Genomic DNA, 24,761 nt, shown 5'->3' with positions numbered 1-24,761 from the left:
TCTTTGCTTTGCTGTTAGTTTCTGGGTGGGCTGGAAGTGAGATCTGAGCCTGGTCTTTGCTCCCTCTTTACAGTATGTGGGTCTTCTAGAGAAATTCCACTGCTGTTTTTGAGTCTGTCCAGAGTTGCCTGCTTGCTTTGCTGATGCTATTTTCTACACAAATAGCTTTGCTGCTGCTGTGCTGGGTTCTGTGGAGGGAGCAGAGAAGCCCTTGGAACTAATGCAGCTCTGTAGCAGTCTGTCAGAATAAACAGTGTTAGAGGAAACCCCTCCAGCTCTTGTATGTGCAAGTTAATTGTGCAAAATCTCCCCGAGTCCTGAGCAGGCAAGGGCTTTGCTCCCCTTCTTGCAGCATTTGCTATTCTCACTGCAGCACAGTTGACCCCTGTTTCAAAGGCACCTGCGTGCTGCATGTCACTGAAAGCCATGCTATGGACTGAAAACAAACCTCACCGAGTAGCTTGGGATTGGGCCCGAACCATCCCAGAGGAGGTGGGCAGAAATTTTGACCTTTGGGATTGGGCCCGAACCATCCCAGAGGAGGTGGGCAGAAATTTTGACCTTTCCCTCTCCAGGCCGAATACCTCTTTGGGAATTAATTCAGTCCTGTCTCCTCCGAGTCCCTGTCGGTGAAGTAAGGGCGATTAGGCCAGCTGGCACAGCCTGGGGTGAGGCTCCATAAATCCCAACCAGGAAGCAGCAGAGGAGAGAAGAGCTGAAATCTCTGGGATGAGATCAGCTTCACGCCTGGAACTTCTGAGGAGCTAACAATAATGAAAATGATTGTGAAGGAGACAGGAGCCCTAGCAGCTTCAACAGTTAAAGTTGAATAATAGTCCCTCAGCCCTAACAAGGCACTTCGCCCTTGTCAAATGCAAAAGACTCTCTCTCTCTTCCTGCTGCAAAAATTACCCCTTTCAAGTAACCTTAAAATGTAAATGATTTTGTAATTTGCCCCTTACTGCTCTGGATGCATAAAATCTGGGAAGTTATGGAGCTGACTGCAATATATGCTATGCAGCTCAGACGTTTGATTAGGCAAGAGTGTGTTAAGGCCTTGTTTCCTGGGATGTAACAGAACATGGAATTGTCACTAATCAAATGGACCATCCTTTTTTTTTCCTTTTTTTTCTTTTTTCTTCTATTTTTTTTGTAAACCTAGTTTCCTGAGGAAATGAGTACTGTCTGTCTCCTGCCTTTTAAGTTTGGCCAGTTTCAATCAGATTTGACCAACGGGTGGCAGTCTTGAAGATCATTAATTTCCCACATGTTTTTCTTAAGATTAGTGGCTGGATAGATGAGAAGTCTTGAAGCAGCTCTGCCTTTAAAGAAAAGGAGACAGGCTTTAGTCATTATTTGTTCTGCCTGATAGCGGTTAACCGGCCAGTCATCATATGGGTAGTGCTTGAACATCCAGCACATTCACAGCCCTGGCCAAATCACAAGGTGTGTGTGGTCTCCAGTGTAGTGGTTGGTGGGAAAACAACTTTTGTAGGCACTGCAGTTGCTGTGATGGAGGGCAGGACGGTAGATGCAGATGACCTGCATCTGTAGCAGACTAGGTCTGTTTGTTATGCTTCTTGCAGCACAGCCACTCTTACTTTTAAAGCCAAAGCAACTTGAGATTTAGGAAGGATGGCAGGCTGACAGTTATAGCTTGGAGCCTACTTTTCTTGACCTCCAGGACACCTTGGGCCTGAACGAAGGTGAGGTTTGGAACCAAAAGGAATGTGCAGTGTGAGTGGGACTTAAGCAGAGGTGTGTGTGTGCATAAACACACATGTGCAATGACACTTTGATTATCTGAGTGATCGCACACATCTTTCCTGTTGAATTCAACGATAGTTTTGAGTGTGCTGTACATTTCTCCCCAGATATCATCTGTGAGAGAATACAGTCTTAAATGCCCATGCAGCCCCCTCCCCGGAGTTATGGTAGGCCAGGTGTACTTCAGCTAATGCAATGCTATGAGATTTCAGCTGCACACTTCTGCATGGCTAAGAGCTCCAGTGTAGATGCAGCTATTCTTATATAGGTGTCTGGGGTGATCTGTCTTGGGAATCTGGTAAAAACAATACCAGGAAAAGGAGTCTTAACTGCAACCTGGAGGTTGTACAAGTTCTAGAAGGATTTTCAGTATACCTGTGCTGGACATGGTAGGCAAATCTTTCATAGACCTAGGCTAAGTAAAAAGTGAGACATCTGCTCAGACAGAGGCATAAGAAGGAGGAATGTTGAGGTGTTATGAGCAAATATACGTATTTTGTCAGCCTAGGTATGTTATGCTACACTCGCTGCTGCCACTGATCTTGAGAGTGTATCTGCCTACCTGTTGCCCTTGGGCACAGAGTGTGGCTTTTTCAGAGCTCCTCAGTGTCAATCTCTACTGTAAAAATAGTAAGCATTACCCCAGGGGGCCAAGCTGAATCTCAAACACCCATGCGTCACTTGTCACTCCTCTTAAGACGGTATGAAGCAACTCAGAACAAATATATCTGTCAAAGTGATATGAAAGGAGAAACTGTGGTTGGTCTGCCGTCATGGGATAGAGCCTGTGGCACACCAAGCTGGGCGAATGAGGTAAAGGGGGCTGCTGTTCCATCTTTGCCTTTGCAAAATCTGCCCATTAGGGACTGGGTTGGAGACCTCTGGAAGTAAAAGCCTATATAAAAGAAACAGATTCTTGGGCAGAAGTTGTGCTATCTTTATCTTCTAAATCTTGAGCGTAGTCAGGGTAGCTTGATTCACGCTGACTTTTGGCATCACACTGACTGTTGGCATGCATATGTTATAGCCAAAGCACTTACTAAAGGAAAAATTTGCTTTCCTGTCTTTCCTTCCCATGTATACCAACTACTACCACTGGTAGTGCAGCACGGTAGATTACTGTGATCGTTAGGAATGGCCTCTTGTGCTCCAATTAGACATCCCATGCAGTTCACTCCTCTGATACTACTGTATGCTGGAGCTTCAGAGAAAGGTGCAAGAAATGCTGCAAGAGGCAGTTTTAGAGTAATCTGCTTAGAGAGCACAGATTCCTTACCCCTCCCTGGGAGAGGTGGCTCTGTTACTGGAGGCAGAAAGACTCCTCTTGAACTCCAGCTTCAATTAAAGCAACAAAACATTGCTGCAGTAATGTTCCTGCCTGTTCTTACTAGCCATATATGGCTAACATGATACAGCTAGCACTGTGCATTTAGTGCTGGTAGTACCATATTGCTCTGTTATGTTTTAAAATAAACTGACTGACTTGTATGCCAAAAGCCAAGGATTACAGTGCTGTCACCAAGGCAGACTTTCCTGCAATGGAGCTTTTATGAAATACGAGAACTGGAGAGAGATGGTGTGCTCAGAGTGCCTGGCTGAACCTGAGGGACTTGATAGCTCCAGATTTTGCAGGCTGTGCTCTTCCATGATGGGGAAAGATGGAAACTTGCTCTGTTAGGAACAAGAGAGTGTGTAAAGCTTGTAGCAGTAGCTGCCAGCAGCTGTTAAACAAGGTAAAAGTACTGCTTAAGAGAAAGAAAGGGGAGGGGTTGCAAATGAGGACGTACAAAAACCAATAGAATTTTTTTTTCTTTTCTTTTTTTTTTAAGTGTAAAACCTATACAGTGAGTACACCATCAGGCACAGTGCATCTTGCCAGCTAATATCTGCAAATAAAACAAGTGAGGTTGTTGCTGTTGCAGCTGCTTTCCCTCATGGAGTAGGGTGAGCCAGACTTGTCTGACTCTGAGAAACATGTTGGCAATTTGCCTGAAGTCCGCGGCGCACAGGGTAATTTACTTTAAAAACCCAATATAAAAATTATCATTCAGAATGAACACATACAACCATAACATTTGCTTGCAGTTGTATTTTCTGTGACACACTCTTAGAAGTTGCTTGTTGGCTGCATTCACCGGCAAACACAGCCTGGAGGTGATTGGCTTCATCCCTGACCTGCAGTTAACAGCAATAATTATACTTAAACAAGTTCTAATGTGGGAGGTGGGAGGGATTCAGTGGCTTGGACTACCAGTTGGGTTATCTGGGATCCTGGCCTTGAGAGCTTTCCTTCTGACCTTGGGCAAAGCTCATCAGCTGCTCTGTGCTTTTAAAATCTGATCTGTTACAACTCATTTCAGAGTAATTAATATCAGTCTTGGTTTCCTCATCTGAAACAACCCCAAATTCCCCGAATATTTGTACATGAAATTGACGCTCAAATATAAAATCTTCCTCTCTTTTTCCTGCCTCTTACCTCTGATAAAGGTGGAAGAAAAAGACAATCATTCATAGCCATCTGCTGGAGACATCAATCACACTGGGAGCAGAGTCTGCCGGTTCCACACGTTATTAATGATGAAAAGATATAAACATATGAACTTATAATTATGTTGCATTTAAATTACTTACAAAATAATGACATTAGGAGAACAATGAGGTTACAAAATCAAGTGGACAGAAGCAAGGAAGTGCCAGAACTAATGTTGCATAGCTCCCCTTTGCATCTGCATTATGATACAATCTTTAATTCTATAATTGCATCATTTTTTCCCTTCCACAGAGTCCCTCTTTCAGTGGATAGGTAATTACTGCATAATTCATTTTCTCTTCCCCATTTACTTTCTGTGTGTGCCTCAACATCTATTTATTTTACACCCCGCCCAAACCTTGAACTGAGCTGGTGTTAGTTCCTTCCCAGGGGCTTCGCAAATGGGGAAGTTCTTATTCTTGCAACATCTCAGATGTGGTACTCTATTCATTTCATAGCTGAGGAATGGAGGCAAGAAGCAAATACAGCTCACACTGCTGAAATTCCTTCAATTTTGGCTGCTTAAAAGAGATACTAAGGGATAATTTTATTTTTCACTTGCCCCAGAATACCCAGCATGATCTAGCAGTTCATATCGGAAGCACGAGAATGATTGACCTGAGCTGTAAGTCTCAGTACTGCTGCAGGTTAGCCTTGGATGTCCTGGATTTGCAGAGAGCAGGGACTGCACCATTAGGGGTCACCCGAGGAAAGACTGGTTTCAGTGGTTGCTGAGTGTCTTAAAAAGACTGGAACAGAGAGAGAGAGAGGGAACTCTGTTCTGCAGGTAGTATGTCCGACTTTCTTAAGTGATGTGGTTCTCTTTTTTTCTTTCTCCATTGCCTCATTCACTGTTCATCTTTCTGATCTCTGCTGAGTGAGGTGGCAGGGTCTGAGACAACCTGTCTTATTCCCAAAGCAATTGATTTCCATGGCACAAAGGATTTGTGATCATTGAGTTAAGAGACAGAATCAGTGCAGATGCATAGGGGAGCTGGATGAATGTTATTCAGGCAGTCTTTGTTATGGTACCTCTTTGATTTTGAGTACTGCCATTTGCAATCTTTGTATTAGAAGTTAAAGATAGCTGAGTTTTAGTGTAATATTCTAACTATAGAAACAGAAGAGGGGGGTGATGAATACAAATTAATCCTTTCACACGAAACTGTAGTGATCTGGGTCATCCCTGGCTTTAGACCTTGGAGCTGCTGCATAAATTTCTACCCCAAGAGCTAACAGCCTGGCTAGTAGCAGTAGTAGGCTATGGTTGCTGGAGTAGTTGCCAGAGCAGGGTGACATGCTCAGTAAGTTGTCCTCAGCTTTCACAGGGAGTTTCACAGCCTGGAACTGCTGTGTTGGGAGACTGGGTAACTTCAGGACCCCATCCAGAGCGGGGAGGGCAGTGCTCTCTCATGGGTCCCGGTGGTGCTATTGGAGAGTTTCTCATCCCCTTAAGCCCACCCTTTGCCGTTCTGAATCCATTCCCTCTGTTCCTGTGCACCTCTAACAATATCACCTGCTTGTTCCCTGGCTTTCTGTTGGTACTGCCAGCACCACCTGTGAATTTTCAGAGGTACCAGATCTAGATATCCTGCTGGGGCTGTGTGGAATCTTGATTGAAATTTATATCTAAAAGTTTTGCTTGTTCAAACTGAGGATAAAAGCCAGCCCAGTACCTTTGAATTAAGCATCTTTGGGGATCATCTTCCTTAACTTTTAGTTGAGAGCCTTTATTGTGTGCATCCTCTGAGATTAGGCAATGGGTAAATGATTGCTTTAGACCAACTCTGTAAAAATGGTTTACACCTAAAGGATATGCTGTGTTTTGCCCTGTTTCTCAGTGTTTCTTTTTGTGCTTGATCCGACTTAACCTTGTTCTACAATTAAACCTAGGGGGACATGCCATTTGAGGGGAGGGGGCTAAATGTGAAATTTAAATTACAGAAGTTCATCGAGAAGTGAGACAGGCTGGCCACTCATGTTTTGGGGGGGTTTTGGTGATGAATTAAAACATTATAATACTACCAGGCTTGCAGGTTCTGGAGACTGAGCTTCCCACTGAAATGCAAATTGGTGCAATTCTGTTGCTTCCTGGAGAAATAATGTGTGTGGTTCCAAGCAAGCATTCAGATGCTCTCTGCCTGCATTTCAGTTTTCTGACCAATTTATGGTGAGTTTCTTCCTAAAACCCTGTTTGCCCAAAGAAAGGGAGGGGAAGGAAAGTTAGTACCAGCCCCATACTACAGGAAGAAGGAAAGAGGCAAAAATTTCTGATTATTCTGTAACAAGCATAACAGTTGGCTTTCTTTAAATGCTTTGTACTTTTTTGTATCATTAAAATATGTAAGGAAAAGTGGATGATACGAGCTAGAGAAAAGGCGGTTGCCAACAGAACCTGATCATGGAACAGGCCAGACTGACCTGCAGCAAAACGATCAGCATAAAAATGATCTTAAACTCAGACTTGTGTTCTCCGGAATTTGTGATATGAATTAAGTGCCTTGATGAATATAAATCATGTCAAATTAGAATCATAAAATCAAGACAGAACCAAGTGTCTTAATGTTTTGAATGACTCAACAAATTGTACATCTTTATAAAATAAATAATAAGTCAGATACTAAAAACTTGCATCATCCAATTCTCACTGCTTTATCACAGTGTATGAATAAGTCCAAGGGCTAGAACTTAACTACTGGACTCCATGGGACTGATTTTCAGCTCTGGTTTGTAGGTGCCTTTAGGGCCAAAAACATCATCCAATGGGTCTGTGAGAGGTAACTGGGAAAAATGAATTTTATCAATATAGAGATCTACACATTTTTTGAGGGGGAAAAAAAGTTCTGTGAATCAAAAATAGATTGTGTATTGCTGACCTAGTTATCTCTAGCTGGGAAGCCTGCAGTAAGTCTGTGTACCTAGGATTTGAGCTGAGTTTGGATAGGGGTTGTGTTTTGACTTCAGTTAATCTCTGATACAAACTTTTCCTGTATAGTGTATGTGCATGTTTTTCTTTTGAGGTAAACTTATTTAGGCAGATCCTCAGGCACTGTAAGCTGTCATAGTGCCTTAGGGACAGAATCTGCTCTTTGGTAGGGTGGCCTCAGTGCTGCCCCAGCGCTACATTGGCGTCTCTCCATCTTCAGTTCTGCCTCCCCCTCTCTTCTTCCTCCCAACATCTGTGGTTAGATGCTGAAAGGCAGGGACAGGACTTAGAAAAAGCTGGCTCAGCAGAAGAGGTGGAGAGCCAGCTGATGCCAGTATTAATATTCTTTCAAAATTGATGGATGAGATGATTATAAAATTGCAGAGGGAAGTGAAACTTAACAGAATCCATGTTTTAATTGTATTCTGGATTTTTTCAGCAGCCAGCTTCTAAGGTGCAGGACGGATTGAGCATTTTTTAGGGCTGTTGATGTAGATTGTACAAGATACTGTAAAAAAAAATCTCAGTGCAGTTGGTTTTCTACACTTTGCTCTCAGTGTTCTTCAGTTGCACTATGTGGCAGTATGCTATGTGTAGACAGTAAATCAGATCTAAAATACTATCCTGATGCAGCTAGAGGAAAGAGGAATATATCACAAGCAGCTCCAGCTTTACCCGTAGTGTTAAAATGCCCAAGCCTACAAAGTCTACTTGGGTTTGGACTTTGAATTTCTACTGTATGCCCTTCAACTCTGCTGACAGGACGAAGGATGTCAGAGCTATTAGTCTTCCAGTGATAGCTTGAGTTCTTGTATCCTCCTCTCTGCATGCTAGCCATCTAGCACTTGAACCGTCTTACCTCTAACCTACAGAAGATCCTCATTCAGCTGACAAGCCCCTGGCTTAGTTTTGAGTAGCACTTCTAAACTGATGACCTGCCTTGCAATGGAAGGTTTTTGTTTTTTGCAGTTCAGTTTATACCCTTTCTTCTTTTTTTTTTTTTTTTTTTTTTTTTTTGCTTGTTACTACTCTTACTGCTATGAGAAAGAATCCCTTCCTGACTGCAGAGGGTGCCTGCACTGAATGTCAGGCTCAGGTATGCATCACTCCGGAGCAGGGATGGAGGCAGCACATACTCCTGAATCTCCTCCCTACACATCAGATTGGAGCTGATGGCAGTGGTACAGCTCCCTTTGATTTGTGGGTCTGACTTGGACCCTATAGTGTGCACAATCCTGGGCTGTAGTGTCAAGGTCCAGTATGTACGCAGTGAAGTATGTTTTTAGGCTCTTTATGAGACGGCAATTCTCTTTTCCTCTTTTTTTTTTCTCCTTTTTCTTTTCTTTCTTCTTCTTCTTCTTCTTCTTTTTTTTTTATTTTATTAAATAGCTTTTCCAAAAGTCATTGAATACTTCTGGTAGGCTGGCTAGCATGAAAAAAGTATTGTTGTGCCATACTTCATAGAGTCCTAACAGTCACTGTGCCAATGTGCTCTAAGCAGAAGTATATTTAAGTGGTCTAAACAAAAAATGGGTAAACTGAGATACCAGGAAAATAATGACCATCATTACCGATGTTGTTGAACTGGAGGCAGGAGATAACTAATTTCTGATGCATTTTATTTGAAAATAAAGTCCAAATATTTGTATCTTGCATAAAATTTTTTAATAGACACAAGTTTTGCTGAAGTATACTTCATTTTATAACTAGACCAAAACCTTCTCCATTCAAATTTTATTTTCTTCAAGCTTTAACAAAACCCACTATTTTTTTAGTAGTAATTTTTCCTAGCCCTTTTTACCTGTTGGGCTGAAAACTTTCCTATGTAATCTCCTCAACCGAAACATGATTTGCCCTAACTGTACTTATTTTTAAAAAGCACATGTGTAGGTGTTTTGGTTAAGAGGAGGAACCATCAGGATTTTTCGCTTGTCCCTTTCTGCCTTCTCCCAAGTCAAAAGCTTGAGAAGGAGACACCTTTCAAGATAATTCCTGTTTAGGAGTAGTCTCTTAGTTTAAAGTCCCGGTCTTTGGAAGTGCTGACATCTTCGGCAACGTGCCTTTTGTTCTCATCAGCTGCAGGTGGAGTTGCATAGAAGGTTCCTCAGGTGCCTGGAGGACTGCTCTTTGTTTCTGAAAGTGAGTAATTTTGGGTGGAGACAGTCTTCTCTCTGTGTGTGTTAGAGTTTCCAAGCTTGGTGTCCTCTACCTCTTTCAGTTTTTTGGAAGGACTTCTGGGGTCTGACCAAGATGGAACAGGCTTCCCCTTTTCCCCCTGGTTATATCCCTGGGGCAGCTGCTTATAATCCAAATTTTGCAAATAGATTGTCTCCCTATATAATTTTAGTTCCTCTTTCTGCGTTTGCTGTTCTAATGTTAATTGGTTATTTTAATGTCTTCAAGCTAAAATTAGGGAAAATACACTGAAGAAAGCAAGTGCTTTGAGAGGAAGGGTTTCTTGTAGAAGAGTTTCTTATAATCTCAAAGCTGGTGTATTCTTGTTTAATAAAAATGGTTGTGTGATGCGATTGTGATTGGAGTTACAGAAGCTTCTAGCTAAATAAGCACTAAGTCCTGAAGGTGAGTGGCAGATTGCTGTGGCCTTCTGACATCCTAAATGATGAAAATCTTTGTGTTGTTTACTCTGAAAATATTCTCTCTGTCTCTCCAGACGTGTACTGTTTACATACACACAAATGTTAAGATTTTGCGGAGCACTCGTGGTTGCTGTGCTTTGGGCACAGCTGGTAATGCTCATAGAAGGATTTCTATTATACAAACACTTGCTGCTTAGAAAGTAAAAATTTGCTGATAGTGGCATTTGAAGTCCAACAATTATGCCATCAACTAAGAAAGGAAATGCTTGCAGTTGATCTATGCTGGGAAATGTGTATGTGCATGGCAGCCATTCCTGCTTACAGTAGGGTGAGGGATGGTGGAGTGTTCATGTTGTTACTTGGAATATTTATATTCTTCAAGCTTAGTTTACTAAAAATACTTTCTAAATATAATTATTTAAAGATAAACCTCATTATGCTTTTTTCCAGACACTTGGAAGTGTGTTTTCTTCATTCTACCACAGTAGATCTGTTAATGTCAGTGACTACGGCTACAAATTGCTTGTCCTCTCGTAGCTTGTCTTGGCTTTTGTGGGATCAAAGACTGCTCATTATTTTGTCCTGTTTCTTGCAGGACTTCCCTTTTGTTTACTACACTGGTCTGTCTACCAGTTTTCCCGTAACTTTTATGAGAACTGGCAATATGGAATTGATATCAAGGGTGAGGGGCTAACCTAGATATAATTTATGTCTGATGTTTCTTTTTACCTTTAAAGATCTTGTGATCCAGACCTCACTAACACAGCAATAATAATTCTTCATGAAACAGAATGCTGTTTTCATCATTTGATCTCAGAACACTCTAAGGTCAGATAATGATACCTGTCTGTAAAATGGGAAATCCAGAGAGTGAAAATCACACAAAAGCTCACATATGAGCTGGATCAGGGAGCAGCAGAAATAGGGCTGCTCCACCAGGGATGGCAGGCAGGGAGCTGAGGGCAATCCCAGTGTGGGCAGTGCCCTCAATGCCTGGTACCATCCCATGGGGTCCAACCATGGGGGGCAGAGCTGAGGGCAGGTGACAGGGGCCCTAAAGGGCCCCAGGCATGGTGAGGGATGTCCAGGGCCAGGGTCCATCCAGGGAGCCTACTTGGGAGTGGCAGGAGATAGGGCTAGACCCTGGGCTGGAGACATGGCTATGATGAGGGCCATGTCCATCGAGGAGATAAGGCTGGAGCCTGCACCACTTGGCATCATGGGGCAGGGACGGATGTCCCTGGGCTGGGCTGAAATGGGGGCTTGGGTCTAGGGTTGGCCCAGGGTGTGGGCAGGGACCGGCGGGGCTGGGGTGTGTTTTCCAGGGACCTCACAATCGTGGAGCAGAACTAGGGATAGAAAAAAGAAAAAAAAAAAATTAAGTGCCAACCCAGAACTTTATTCATTGTGCTTTGTTGCTTATCCAGCATTATTTTCAGGAGGCCTTGAAGGTACTTTGTTTTAGCTGAACATCGCCTCATCCGTGAGCTCACTGCATTTGCAGTATCTGGCTGGTTTTGTTTGCTTAGCTAAGGACGGAAGGGCTTGGGAAGTGCTCGTGAGCTGTTAGGGTAGCTGGCGATCTCTCAGGCTTAAAGTACATGGCTGTATTCATGACTGCATTCAGACTGCTGTCAGCTGCCACAAAGCATGAAATACACGGTATTACCACACTGAGCTTATTTCAGAGGGACACGGCAGCTTTTGCACATAGGGCTTTGCAATCTAAAGGCTCATTGTGCAAGTCTTAGAGATACTTGATGAGAGGCCAAGACGGTTATTTGCATTAGTGATGAGATGATTAGTAGACTGTTCATGTTTCTCATTAGAGACTATGGAAGACTGTGATCAAACAGAAAAGATTTTTTTTTGTGTGTGTAATTTATGAGACCTGCTGTTCAAACCTTCATTAATGCTCTCATTTATTATCTTCAAAACTGGCAATGGGGAAGGAAAACTGGAAAATGCTAATTGTTTTGTGCACTGTCAAATAGAAAAAAAGACGGCTATTGCATCAGGGTAATTTCACTTCCTACAGAGGCTCAGATGCTCCCAAATGCTGGTGTCAGGGTTGATCAGTACAGTACTACAGAGTGAGTGTGCTGGAAAACAGTAGAGGGATCTGACTTTTGTATCTGAATATATCCTCTGAACATCTAGCCAGAGCTGATGGTTTGTAAATGGTATCTTTATTTTTACAGGGGAAATTGAAGGACCAAGCTCTTTGGTCCACAGTTGTTCTTGCTATTTGTCACATGCTCCATTGAATGAGTTGTTTCAAATGGAGAACATTTTTTTCCAAAATGAGAGATTTCACAAAATGAGAGATGTGCAAAAAAAAAAAAAAAAAAAAAAAAAAAAGTTTAATTCCTTTTTTTTTAATTTAAAAGCAAAATGTAAAAAGACACCTCTTTACTTCCTTTTCTCCTCTTTTTTTCTATATTTCTCTCAATGGTAAAATGGGAACAGTGAAAGGTTGAAGAAAAAGTTTTGTGTATATACTCATACGTGTATTTATGGAGGGGAAATGAAATAATAATGAATGTTTTTGGCTTACCAGCAAACTGTTAGAGAGAATCAGTGATTTGTGAAAATTTGTTTTTATGGAAAAAGGCACTTTTTTAGCAACTTAAAATAGCTTTCTAAGTTATTGTACCCATGTAGCCTCGTGGTATATAAATACAGGCTTCATTCTCCCCTTTTTGCCTTAACTTTTTCTACCCACAGCACAGTTGTATTGATTTAAACTTACCCTAGGGTATTGAATAGCCATGGCTAATTATTCTTCTAAAGCCAAATTTGTTTGTTTGGTTGGTCGGTTTAGGTACCAGATAGTAGCACAGGTGTTAGCAATTCCTAGCACCCTACTGTGCTATGCACATCTTTGAGTGATCTCCCTGCTGTGCAGCTATCCCTGGGTCACAGTTTGGGAATCTCTTTTCGTCATTTTTTTAATATTGCACAGATTTTAGCAAGAGCCAGCCACAGCTAATGAAGGATCTGAAGTCACTGGAGTGATATACTGGATGCAGTTGAGATGTATCGGATTCCCCTTTCACAGATCAAACAGGGTTGCATGCAGTAGCTTTAGCTGGGCACGGGTTGCTTGTGCAGTGAAGAGGACACTGGAAAATGTGTACAAGCATTTAGGTCAATGAAACCACCTTTGAATGTTTCAATAATGTCAAACGCAACAGAAAAGCTGGACTTCTGTGTTAAATAAATGGTCCTTTCCCAATAGAGAAGATCTCTGATAGTACTTACAAAAGCTATCGGGAAATTGTGGATTAAATAACTACGTCTATGATCACACATTTATTTTCTGTTCTTGCTGCTTCTCTGATTTTGCCATTGAGGTACAGGGAAGAAGCACAAAAGAAGTGAGAAGAGAGAAGAGTTAGTTTGTTCACCTTTTTGTTTGTTGGACTTCTTTAATGCATCTTTCTTGTCTGCCTCTGGCTCCTGGCGGTGTCTTATGACCTCCTCTCTTCAGGGTGATAAAATGTGATCCACAGCAGCGAATCCCATCAGTACCATCCATTCAGAACTTCCTGGGTGTGGAGAAATGTGGAAGCCCAGCGTACTGAAAGCCCTGACCTGCGTAGAGTGGTACTAGTATAAAAACAAACAAAAAGAAAGTTCAACCATTATTAAAAGAAATAATGTAAATGATTACAAAAAAGTATTCATCACTACTGTTCTTCCTCAGGAAACAACCTACTTGCATAGTTGGCCTTATTTTAATAACTTTTTAAAGTTACTGAAGATTAGCTTCATCTGAAAAGAGGACTGTAACTTGGTGTCAGTGCGCCTGGGACGTGTGGATTATCCTCTTGTGCCAGGATATATGTGGTTAGACTTTTTGGAGCTTGAGGGAATACTCTTGAAGTGAAAACTGGAAGCATTTAAGCATTAGTTGAGCATTAGGCCACTGAAGGCCTGCAAAAATCGTAAGCAGAAGAAACACAAGTTGCAGCTTTTTAGTGTTGCATAGAAGGAAACTATTAAACATGTTTCCTTGGTAAGCAAACAACATATTTGTGAACTGTATTCTATTACTACTTTAATAAATTTCCCCATGTAATTGCCTCTTGTTCTAAGGTAGATTGCTGGCATCCTTTGCATTTAAAAAGCTGGAAGAAACTACTTTGTAGGAGTAGCAATTTCAGGAGATTGCCTGGAATCTCAAAGTTGTTCATTAGGTTTCTTTGAATTACTGGGTGATGTATTTGGTACCTAGTATTTTTTGCAGAAGTGCATAATGTAAATAAATTTGATTAGACAGTGTTCGTAAACTTTGTCCTTTGGCTGGATTTCTGTAGCCTGTGAAAGCACAAAACTCCAGGTAGCATTGGCAAGTTCTCTTCCTGTAAATGCCCTCCCTGTGAAGAGCTGGTGTGGAATAGCAAAAGGATAGACTAGTGGGTGTGCTGCGCTTTCCAAATCTGTACAGGTCTATGTGCTGTTTTGAAAATATATGTATGTGATGCAGCCATCCCCGCACAACAGGTCTAGAATCTACCCTTTACTATGCCCCAGTCGCAACCGTATGGCCTGCTTATGAACCTCGCACCAGGAGAGGAAGGTAAATATAGCATCTACCTGCCCTTACCTGTTCAGAAAGGGTATTTGGTATCTGGGAAACATAGAGATTGCCTTGCAACTCGTCCTCTCCCCAGGAAGCTGGTGCAAGTGAGAAAGAGCTAGAGAAATAGGGTCTTAAAATCATTGTTGTCTTTCTAAATGTTCAGAGGGCGTGAATGTTTCAAAGCAATGAAGGCAGATGGCCATGTGCCCAATGCAAGAAATGATTAACTCCACTGCATTTACGTTTATAGTGAAATTGCATTTTCACATCTCCACAAGGGATTCTTTACCAGGATACTAACCTAGCAAAGCTTTTCTTTTTGTGGACCTAGTGTGATAAAACCACCTACTCTCTTGATGAAAACACACTGAGCTGGTAAAACTGCAATTTTGCAAGTATAACTGAATCCTCGCTAAAGAAATTCGGCAAAGCAACCGTAGTGGTGTGAGGTCATATTTCTTCATGCTCCAAGTTGACACTGCTGTGCAAGAAAAGGTATGTCAGAGAGGCACAGCTTTAGCCAAGTTTAATGACGGTGTTTTCAGAGCCCAACATAGGCTTAATAACTACTTGGAGCATTATTTGATGGAAACGTGATTTCACTTCTTAGTGATTCAGTAATGTGGAGATTTGAGATTTATGAGTCATGTTTTCAAAGGTGTTTTAACGAGACTTTCAAAGTAACGGGTACATTTTATTGCATTGAAGTTCATATGCATGTACAAGCTTGTGAGAACTAAATCTGTTTGTGCTTGTGAATTAGACAGTTGCTTTGCCATGTGCAATTTGTGTTTGCATGCAAAATAATTTGCATTAGCAGTAGAACATTCCATGTACTTATAACATATGTTATAACAAATCTGCATGCGAATGAAGTAGACCTGGGAAACGTAACTAGAGGCCGCTGAGGAAAGACTGCGTCTTTGCTGGAGGTCACCAGACTCTGCCTTGCCTTAAAATCAGAAGGAGGGAAAGGAAAAGAAAAAGAAAGAAAAGAACATGGAAGAGGGTGGAGATTACCTGGTCGTTAGGATCCAATCTACTTCAATCAGTGCAGTGCACTGTTGATGGCAGAGAATTATGCAGGGCTCTGTTTCAACAGGTTTCCAAAATGACTCAGAATAAGAACTGACAATGAGGTCATGTGGATTATTTTTAAAGGACCTGTTGTACTAATTAGGGTATGTTATGTGGTTTAGTACTTGTTAAGCATGCCTGGAGTTACTGGTAAGAGTTCAACCTTTAATTTTGTGCTGGAAGCAATTTCCCTTCAAATTTCAGAGATGAACAGCAGTCATCATTAAAGATTGTAACATATTAAACCCCAAAGCACTGTATAAATAATGGGGGAGGAAAGTAACTGCAGGAAGCAGGGAGAATTAATTAATTAATTGCATAACGGAGGCCTTACTGAATACTTGTTGTCACAGTGAGAAGATACGTCATATCGGTGTTTAATACGTATTTATGCATATGAACAGACTCGACATATAATATATATAAATTAGGCTTCCATGATTACTTATAATAGCTTGTTATGTAATTGTTTGAATGAGGCAACAAAGAAAGTAATACTTTCAGGCTGTATTTCTTTTGCTATTGCAAACAAAAGTTCCGTTTGTTCCACTTTTAGGCACTCCAAACTGCTCACGTTCTTTTTTTAATCTTTCTTTGCCCTTACTTCCTGCTGCTTCTCTCGCCAGCACCACTCCGTTTCCTCTTGTTCCTGCCTTGGCCTCCAGCTCCTGTCATGAGTCCAGTGTCTTTTCTTGTGCTACTTTCTTCATCCTATCTGTATTCTCCCTAATCATGAGTAACACAGTCCTTCCCTTACAGATGTAAATCAGACAGACTGTTTTCCCCTTAATTTCTGTAGCAAATAGGAAAAAAAGTCTTTTCAAGGCATCTTTGTTTAGTGTTAGTCTTCAGATACTGTAAAGGATGGATAGAGACCTTAGAAAAAGAATATTGCTACAGTGAGGATAAGTTAAACATTTTATCTATAAAAATCTCGCCAAAACTTACATATAGCTGAAAAAATCTTCGTCTCCCAATATATAATTCCAGTGAGGTAACTTTAATGAAGTTCAGACTCAAGGTTTTATATCCTAGAAAGTTTGTTTCCAGTAAAGCCACACTGTTGGCTGTTTGAAATCCAGAGATGAAATTCAAATCTGTAAGTGAGGCCTTGTGCCCACGGGAGAGTTAGGATGCAGCTCTGTCTCTACCAATACCAGGTCGTTGTGCAGCCAGGCTGTGTGGCTATATTCAGGCAGAATTTAGCTAGAACACGCAATATAGTATTTTTACTGTTCTTTTTGGTGATTGTGGAAGGAGAGTGATTGGGTGCAGAGTCTTCTGGACAATGCATTTTACCAGTGAAATGACCTTGAACTGATGTTGTGTGGCATGCCGGTGGGTGGTGGCGGCCTCAGGACCGGCTTTGCTTTCTTGTGACATGATGTTGGCAAAAATTAAGGAGTGGCATTGGCAAGTCCAGTTGTCTCGGCATCGCATTTGGCCTCGTGTTCTTCTTCCGACACAAGATTGGCTTGTTTTTTGGGGTGGTTTTTATCTAGACCAAGCACACCCATCATCAGCGAGCGAAGGTAACCTGCATGTCCTGGAGGATGTACCCCATGAACATAACGTACTCTGCTTGTCAGCGGTTGCCATGAGGCTGTCAACTTTGAGTTCTTTCCACTTGAGCTATGTCTGGTGTTGGCACAGTCTAAGCTAAACCGAAGCCATTTGGATACCAGTTTGGCTTCCTTGTTACTCCTCGGGACTATTCATTTTTCCCAGTTGTTCCCCCTCCCCAAAGGCTGTTACCCGTTTTGTTGCAGAACTAACGGCTCTGTGGCACCTCCAGTGATGCTTCATTGCCAGGCAAAAGGATGAAAGCACTTTGTCAGCCTACTTCAGGCAGAGAAATTTATATCAGAGAGAAGCATATGTAGAGAACGCCAATTACTCACATCATCAATATTTATACAGCAGATAATAGTCATCGTGGACAAGATGAATGTTGTCACAACAGCGGTAGCTCTGTGGGGGGGAATACAATATAATTGTTAGTTTTTTTTAAACAGGATAATTACTTAACTTCAAGGCGATTGGTGAAAAACACTTAGAGGTGGACTTAATATTTAGTTGGGGCTCACCTTCTGGATTTTAGAAATCAATAGACATGCCCCTGCTTTTGCTCTACCCTTGTGTCGCATGGTGAAAACCGTCTGGGAAGTCATCATCCTTTACGTGCGGCTTTCGCTGAAGCCAGGGAGGGTGCAAGTCACTGAACATAAACGTTCACCCCCCGCCAAAACCAAGCAACTTGTTTTGAAAATGAACATTTTGTACGTCATCTGCGGACGGGTGCATGTTTGTAGGTGAGACAGAGCATGCGTTTTGCTTTTAACCGATGCAGTCCCGGTGTGGAGGAAAGGCGGCGTGCCGCCGGGCGCCCGCTTCTCCAGGGCGTTGCAGCAGCACTGCCTGGGCTCCCCGCTGGGCCCCGCATGGCCGTGGCGAGCAGCTCCCCTTCTCGACTCCGGCTCAGCCAGGCGGAGGGGAAGTCTGCATGGTGGCTTCCTGTTCACCCATGAAATGCAATCCTGATTTCTGTAGAGAGTGACCGTGCCTTCCACCCACCTTTTTTAACCATTTTATGGCCGGGTGATTATTCCGAGGAGTCATTCCCCTTCAGTGAACCTCTGAGAGGTTGCTATGCTTTTAAAAAAGCATTAAACCTAAAACTACATGCATGTGAGCCCTTTGCAAGCGATAATTTACGTGTTGATTTTTTTTCTCCTCCTTATAAAGTGCCTGTGAATAGTTCAGTTTCCTTGTATTTATTGACACTTCAAATCTGAGTATTTGAGCCTTTGAACCCTGCCTTTCCACTAAAAAAACCCCACCCAGCCACCCTTTCAATTCATTGGGAACAGTACACTTTAGTGTGCCGTACTTGGTATTGAGAAGTTGAGCTCTGTTGGGTTGGTTGCTGTTTGTAGGATAAATAACATAGCTTGAAGTTTCTGAAACACTGAAGTAATTAAAGCCCGTTTTCAGCAGAGTAGATCCTAGATCCACAAAAGGCCTTTAGGGCTGCAGTAGCAAATATCAGGTACCTTGTCCTATGGCATATGGATAACGAGGTTCCCTGTGCAAGGCCAGGAGAAGGGTGGACACCCAAGAACAGTGTTTGCAAAAGCCAAGATCCCAAAGATGAAGCCATGTAATCTGCCTACAACAAGGCAGGGTCAAGAAGAGGTCTTTTAAGTCTGCCCTTTGGTTGCAGTGAAATGGGCAGACCAGCTCACTTCATTTTTTCCTGTCTCGAATTAGGTATCTTTTTCTGAGATGTAAGCAGTGGTGGAGCTAGCGGTTGCTCTCCATGACTTAGGTGTGATACTCACCCCAGGGGAAGCTGGGATTGTGTTCCTTTCTTTGTCTGAGGGAATGTGATGATGGAGCTTTCTCTTCATAGGTAAGCCCATTAGTTTGCCTGGATTTCGGCCCTCCTGTAAATGAATTTTTAATATAAAATAATTAAACATTCATTGGGGCAGGGACCCAGGTCTTTGCCTTCTGCTCATAGTCACTTTTCTGATCTGAATATTGAATTATGTACTTCAAACTAGAACAGTTCAGCCAGAGGGACTGATGGAGCTCTGCTGAGCTACTGAAATTACTGGTACTTAAAGCTTTCATCTTGGATATGGGAAAAGAACATTATTACTTTGTCACATTCACCCTTAGTGAATGAATGTTTTCTTCCGATTATACCCACGTTCTTATGTGAGTTCAATGAATTTGCCTGTGGTACGTGGTTTGGAGAAGTCTTGACCCCTGTTGCATGAAGATTGAATTGGACTGAATGAGTGTCTGAGGCTAAATTGTTCAGCTTAGATTTTCCTGGTGCAGGTGAAACTAAGGCATCCAGGAGTGGCAGTGTTAGTGCTTAAGATGATTGTCACAAGTGCATAGTTCTTACTGCAGATGCTTTCTATATTAGAGATCACAGACCCAGTATTGTACCTGTGTCTTCCAACTTTTTCTTATATAGTGTCCCCTAACTTTTTTCCTGATGTGGTGTGATCTTTACCCAAAACTTAAGCATTCTGACAGGTTTACTTAATTACCTTCCCCAGATCCCATTGAGGCAGTCACTGCATGGAGAGATCTATATAGCTGTTAAGACTGTTGCTGGATTATCTGCAAAGGTGTGAATCCAAGTGTTGATTGCTCCTGTTGGGGAACTTGGTACTGTCAGTGTGTGCAGTCAGGAAGGGCAGCAGGACAAATCAAATACCTTCCCAGATTGAGCTGAGGGGTAGATTGGTGCTGTTGAAGGGTGCAGTTGTGTTCTGTTTGAGGTCCTGCAAGTACTGGTCACCTCGTGGAGGCATGGCTGCAATTTATAAGACTGCCACTTAAGTGAGAGAGCCAGCCCACAGAGAGACTGGTACTTGACACTGTTTGCTCCATCAAACATTGCACATTGCAACTCAAGATAGCTTTTTGTTTTTCAGAGTAGGGAAAAAAACAAGGGACCATTGAAGAGAGCAGAGAGTCAGCACGACTGATATTCCAGTTTATTGAACTGTGTTGAATAATGAGGTTTCTCATCAGGCAAGATTGTTTGTACATAATTCTCTGAAACTTTTCATTATGGAAGTTTTACTGGAATCTGGAGATTATGGAAGGGATCATTTCTATTCCCCTCTCCCATTTAATACGGTATTGCAGTTTAGTCTTCTTGTCTCCTGTGTAAGCCCTGATCCATTCCTGAACAAGAAACTAAAAAAATAGAAAAAATGGGCTGCCTACAGAATCCAGAACCCATGAATCTCTCTAATTCTGCTCCTCTTCAGTGCCAAGGACTGGAGCACCACTGTAAAGACGGAAGATCATAATCATTCTGCCGTGCTAGTGCAACCTAGATAAAGCCTTTAGGGATTTTGCTGCATAAGAATTAAAAGATTCCACCCTATGCAGTAGTGTTCATTTAAACTAGATGTGGGAAGATCAGTGAGAAAAAACATGTTCTTTGTTTCTGAACAGTAAAAAGGTGAAGTTGTTTGCCTCTTTAGTTAGTTTTATAGCTGGTTGGAAAAGTCATCCTGCATTTCCTTCTAGAAATCTTTTCTGCCTCCCAATTTTGTCAAAGAATTCAGTGGGATTTTCTTGTTAGGTGTCATGGAGGGGAAAAACCCCAAATATCCTTCCACTGAAAAATCAGAACTAACAGTTAGGTTTAGGAATGCTAGCATACTCTCCCATGGGACCTATATTTAGCATACTTTGTTTTCCTGTTCTTCCCTTGGGGGTTTGGCTTTATGGCTAACTTGCATCTCTTTTCATGCTGAGTTGCTGTTGTGGTTATGGGAGATGTAATCTAGCTGGGAAATCCAGTCTGTGTTGGTAAATGGGAATTTGGGTCATCTTGTGTATTCAAGACTCTAAAATTAGGCTGCCAATTTTCCAGTTTTCAATAAAAAGGCAACACTTCCCTTAGCACAGGTAACATAGCTGTGTAAGCTATTCACTTGAAAACCCAAATTTCACTTGAAACACAGTTTTGATTAATCTAATTTAAAATCAGCATCTTAGCTTAATTTGGCAAGAATAAAATACCAAGTTTTTAGGGGCTTGGCTGGCAATAATTAAATTAGTCTTGGTATTGGAATTTGTTGTAAGGTTGGAGTACAGGAAGTAGGAGATGCTGATTTGATTTGCAAGAGGAGACCTTTCTTGCTTGCCTGGAATAAATATTTCTAAAGTGGAGAGTGGAACTAGACTGGGAAAGGAAGTGGGCACACAATTTACTTCAGACTTTTAATTTTACTTTTTAAGTCAGATGATTAACTTATTAAAGTAGAAATCAACAGAAATATTGGGATTGTATTGACTGAGACAGTCTGATTACATCGTCAAGACTGCTGGGGGAGGAGACATGCCAGTTTATGAAGGTAAAGTATGTGTAGAAATAACGGCTATTCAGTAATAGCAAATTGGTGAGAATTAGTGAAGTAATATTGCTCTCAAATTAGATTTTAATAAGTAATCAGGTTGCTGCAATCACTGTTGCTGCTGTTACTGTTGGCTAATTAGCAACCCCCCCTTCAGAAAAACCCTGACCTTCTCAAAAGTCTTCAGGTGAGCAGGAGCTCAGTCTTTTTAGTCTCTCAATGAGTCTTCTTTCTTTCTCTATCTTTTTGTTTATGACCTCTTGGAAACTGCCGCTCTCTTTTATTTGTGTGGCTTCCAGAGAAAACATAAGAAACAGCAGTTGAAAGGGAATTTTAAAATAGATCAGAAAATCTAGGGCATGTTAAGATGATTTTGAGGTGGTCTTAAAAAAATCCAGCGACTGCTTTTTTTGAGAGGTTTTGCTGAATATTTTGAGACTTAGCCTCCCTCTTTATCTAGTGTTCAGGAAGAGCGAGGCTTTCTTCTCTCTCAGTCAGCATATCGCGTACATCTACATTTGCAGCAAGCGGGACTGCGTGTGGAATGACCTGTCCTTCATTGGAAGGATTTGTAGGGAAAATCTGGCTGAAATCCACTTGTGAAAACAATCATCATGAAAGAGGCTTCACCCAGCTCAGTGAAACTGCTTCACATAGGAATTACTGATGCAAAGAAATACTGGAAGGACTGCAGCCAAGTTGTCTTTGAGGCATCAAAGAAATGACTTTAAAAGAAGTTGTTTACCCATCTGCAAAGTCCATGTGTTTTTTTGTCATATATAAATTTCTAAATATTTTCATATGTAAAGTAAACAAATTCATGCTATCATACTGGTGCTCCTGAACATCCTTGCAAAAGGGCAGTGGATGCTGATGGGAAGCATTTTGATAAGGAAATGTGGATTTTAAGAGAATATTATGCTCGTAGTCAAAAATGGTTTAGAGGAAAAAAAAAAAGCTCAACAGTTTGATTTTCATCTCAGTCTTGATCTGCAGTCCTAGTATTCTGTCTTCTGGTGCAGCAAGATTTGTGACATGAAGCCACGAGAGCAGCTTGAAGGCTGTTTATGGTCTTGCCTTGGTAATGAAGTTATTTAAACAAATTTTGTCATTTTATGACGTGTTTGCTTTCTTCCATATGCCCAGTGGACCAGAACGACCCAAAAATGATTGATGGTGTTTGAGGAAGGGCAATGGAAACATGTCTCTTCTACTACAAGAACCACTGGAGAGTGAGTGGTTCAGCTGGCTGGAATCACCAAGACTTCTGTGTTTTTCTTCTCCTCCCCACCCGCCCAAGCCTGCGTGTCTTAATTGTGAGATTTTGTGAGAATTAGGATCGTTTTAAAAGACAAAACTTAAACCCTAAGCATCAAGATTGTGAAGAAAGGGATTTCCCCCTCCCCTTAAAAAAAACCATAAATTTTGAGGAATTTGACCCTTTTCCGGTGCTTAGGATTGCATTTCTATGCTGTCACCTTCTCTGCTGGCTGAAATTCCTCTCTGTGTTCCATGGGAGAAATTCTTATCTTTTTATGTTAATGGGTGGTTATGAAACAAGAACAAGAAAAAAAAAAAAGATCATGTGCTGGCAATTTAATGAAATGATAAAAATCTACAACTTTGTCCTTTAAAAAGATGATAAAACTGTTGCATTTTCAAATGGAGAGACAGAGAGGTGGCAGTAACCTCTACAGGTGTGACTTTAAATCAGATGGTGAACCAGAGCTAGAATTTTCAGTTTACTCCTTAAGAGGTCTTATTTTCTGGCACTTGTACTCATTTCTTTGGTGTAAGTTTTAAACAATATACAATAGCATTTTTCCTTCTGCATAGGCCTGTGCATTTCTGTGACCTTTACTGTGTTCTTTAGAGGGGTTATGCAATCAGATATAAGGGAATGAAAATACTTAATGGTGCGCTTTTAGAAAAAAGTCTATGGTTTATGCCCATGTAGAATACAGTTTTATTACTCACATTTAAGCACCTGTGTTTTGCACCTTAATTTGAGGAGCCTGAAAGTCCACTTGCAAAAGCTAAGCTATTTTTTGAAAATCAAACTGAGGAAAGAGTATAGGTGGATAAAACAATCAACTTTAAAGAAGGAAGTTTGCATGCTAATATTCCATCACTCTTTGGTTTCACACCCCCATTTAATATATGATTTTTCTTCTAAACTTGAATCCTGTACCTACAAAGAGATCAACTCTTTTTATCTGTGCAGAGTAGCTGATGACAGAGTTTTGTGTGCTTTTGTGAACCACTATCAGCACTTGCCTATGTTTTGCTGCTTGGGAGCGTAAGTTCAGATTCATAGCAGTCTCCTGTATCAAGAGGGGTTGCTCACTGGAGAAGTAAATTTGTTTTAGCGAACAGAGATAGGAGAATATTGAAGTCTCTGCATTAGTTCTGTTTCTTTGCCTGGTAGATGGAGTGTCAAGCAGAGTATGTATCTGTTAAGGGAGATCCATGGAAACAGGAGTTTCAAATAAGTTTTTACAGCAGCAACTGCATAACTTGCTATTTTGGAAATATTTCTGATGTCTCATGATAATCACCAGACAGTTACACGTTTCATTGCTGCTCAGTGTTAAAATTGGTATGGGTTACAGTTACGCTTCATGACTTGCTTTTCCACAGATGAATGTTTTTTGAACCCAATCCACATTGGGATAGCTGCTAAGAAGGCAGAGTAAGCAAGAACAATTGCTCCATCTCTGTTTCCGTGCCATCAGCCCATTTCCTCTGAAAACGTGTATCAAACACGCATTCTTCTGTGCAGCGCGTGTCGTTCGTTGCGCTTAAGCTGAGTTGTGCCCCTTTCAGTAGGTAATGGTAGAGAGCCATCAAGAAGAAAGGTATGTGTCCGTTGCTTGTCAGGAAATGAGTTTGGAGTTCCAAATATAAGCGTATTTCGTAAAACACAGCAAATAGCTTGCAGTGTTGATTGCGAACCCCCTTCTCTAAGAAGGATGCATTGCTTTGCCTGGTTTTGTTTAGGTTGTGTGTGGTGTTCATATCCATGGAAATGACCTTAATCTTTTCCAAATTTGTGTCCGTTTGTGTGTGATGTCAATTAGGGAAAATAATGCAGGTGATACACTGAAGTATACATGAGTGGAAAGGTGATTACCTTCTGGCATATCTTTTCTGCTATTTCTGTGTCAGCAGATATCCCATGGTACAGGTTTGCCTCTGAGGAGAGTTTAAGCAGTAAATACTTTCACTTGTTTGCAAGAGGGCTGTTTATTTTCACTATTTGTGTGTTTTTTTAGGTAATTCATACAGACTTACGATAAAAATTACATTCCCCCCCCCTTTTTTTCCCCAACCAGTTATATGACCTTTAATGTTTTAAACTGCAAACTTTTCCAGGGGA

At 41.4% G+C, this 24,761-nt stretch overlaps 1 protein-coding gene across 1 annotated transcript in view; it reads left to right on the top strand.

The window, feature by feature from the left end:
* RNF152 (ring finger protein 152) overlaps positions 1 to 24,761 on the top strand; it is a 45,560-nt gene that overhangs the window by 2,770 nt on the left and 18,029 nt on the right. The gene's annotated exons all lie outside the window — the stretch shown is intronic.

This window comes from Rhea pennata, chromosome 2 (assembly GCF_028389875.1).
Source record: "Rhea pennata isolate bPtePen1 chromosome 2, bPtePen1.pri, whole genome shotgun sequence".
Taxonomy (NCBI): Eukaryota; Metazoa; Chordata; class Aves; order Rheiformes; family Rheidae; genus Rhea; species Rhea pennata.
The sequence above is the reverse complement of the archived record's forward strand: the minus strand, read 5'-3'. Positions and strand labels throughout refer to the sequence as shown.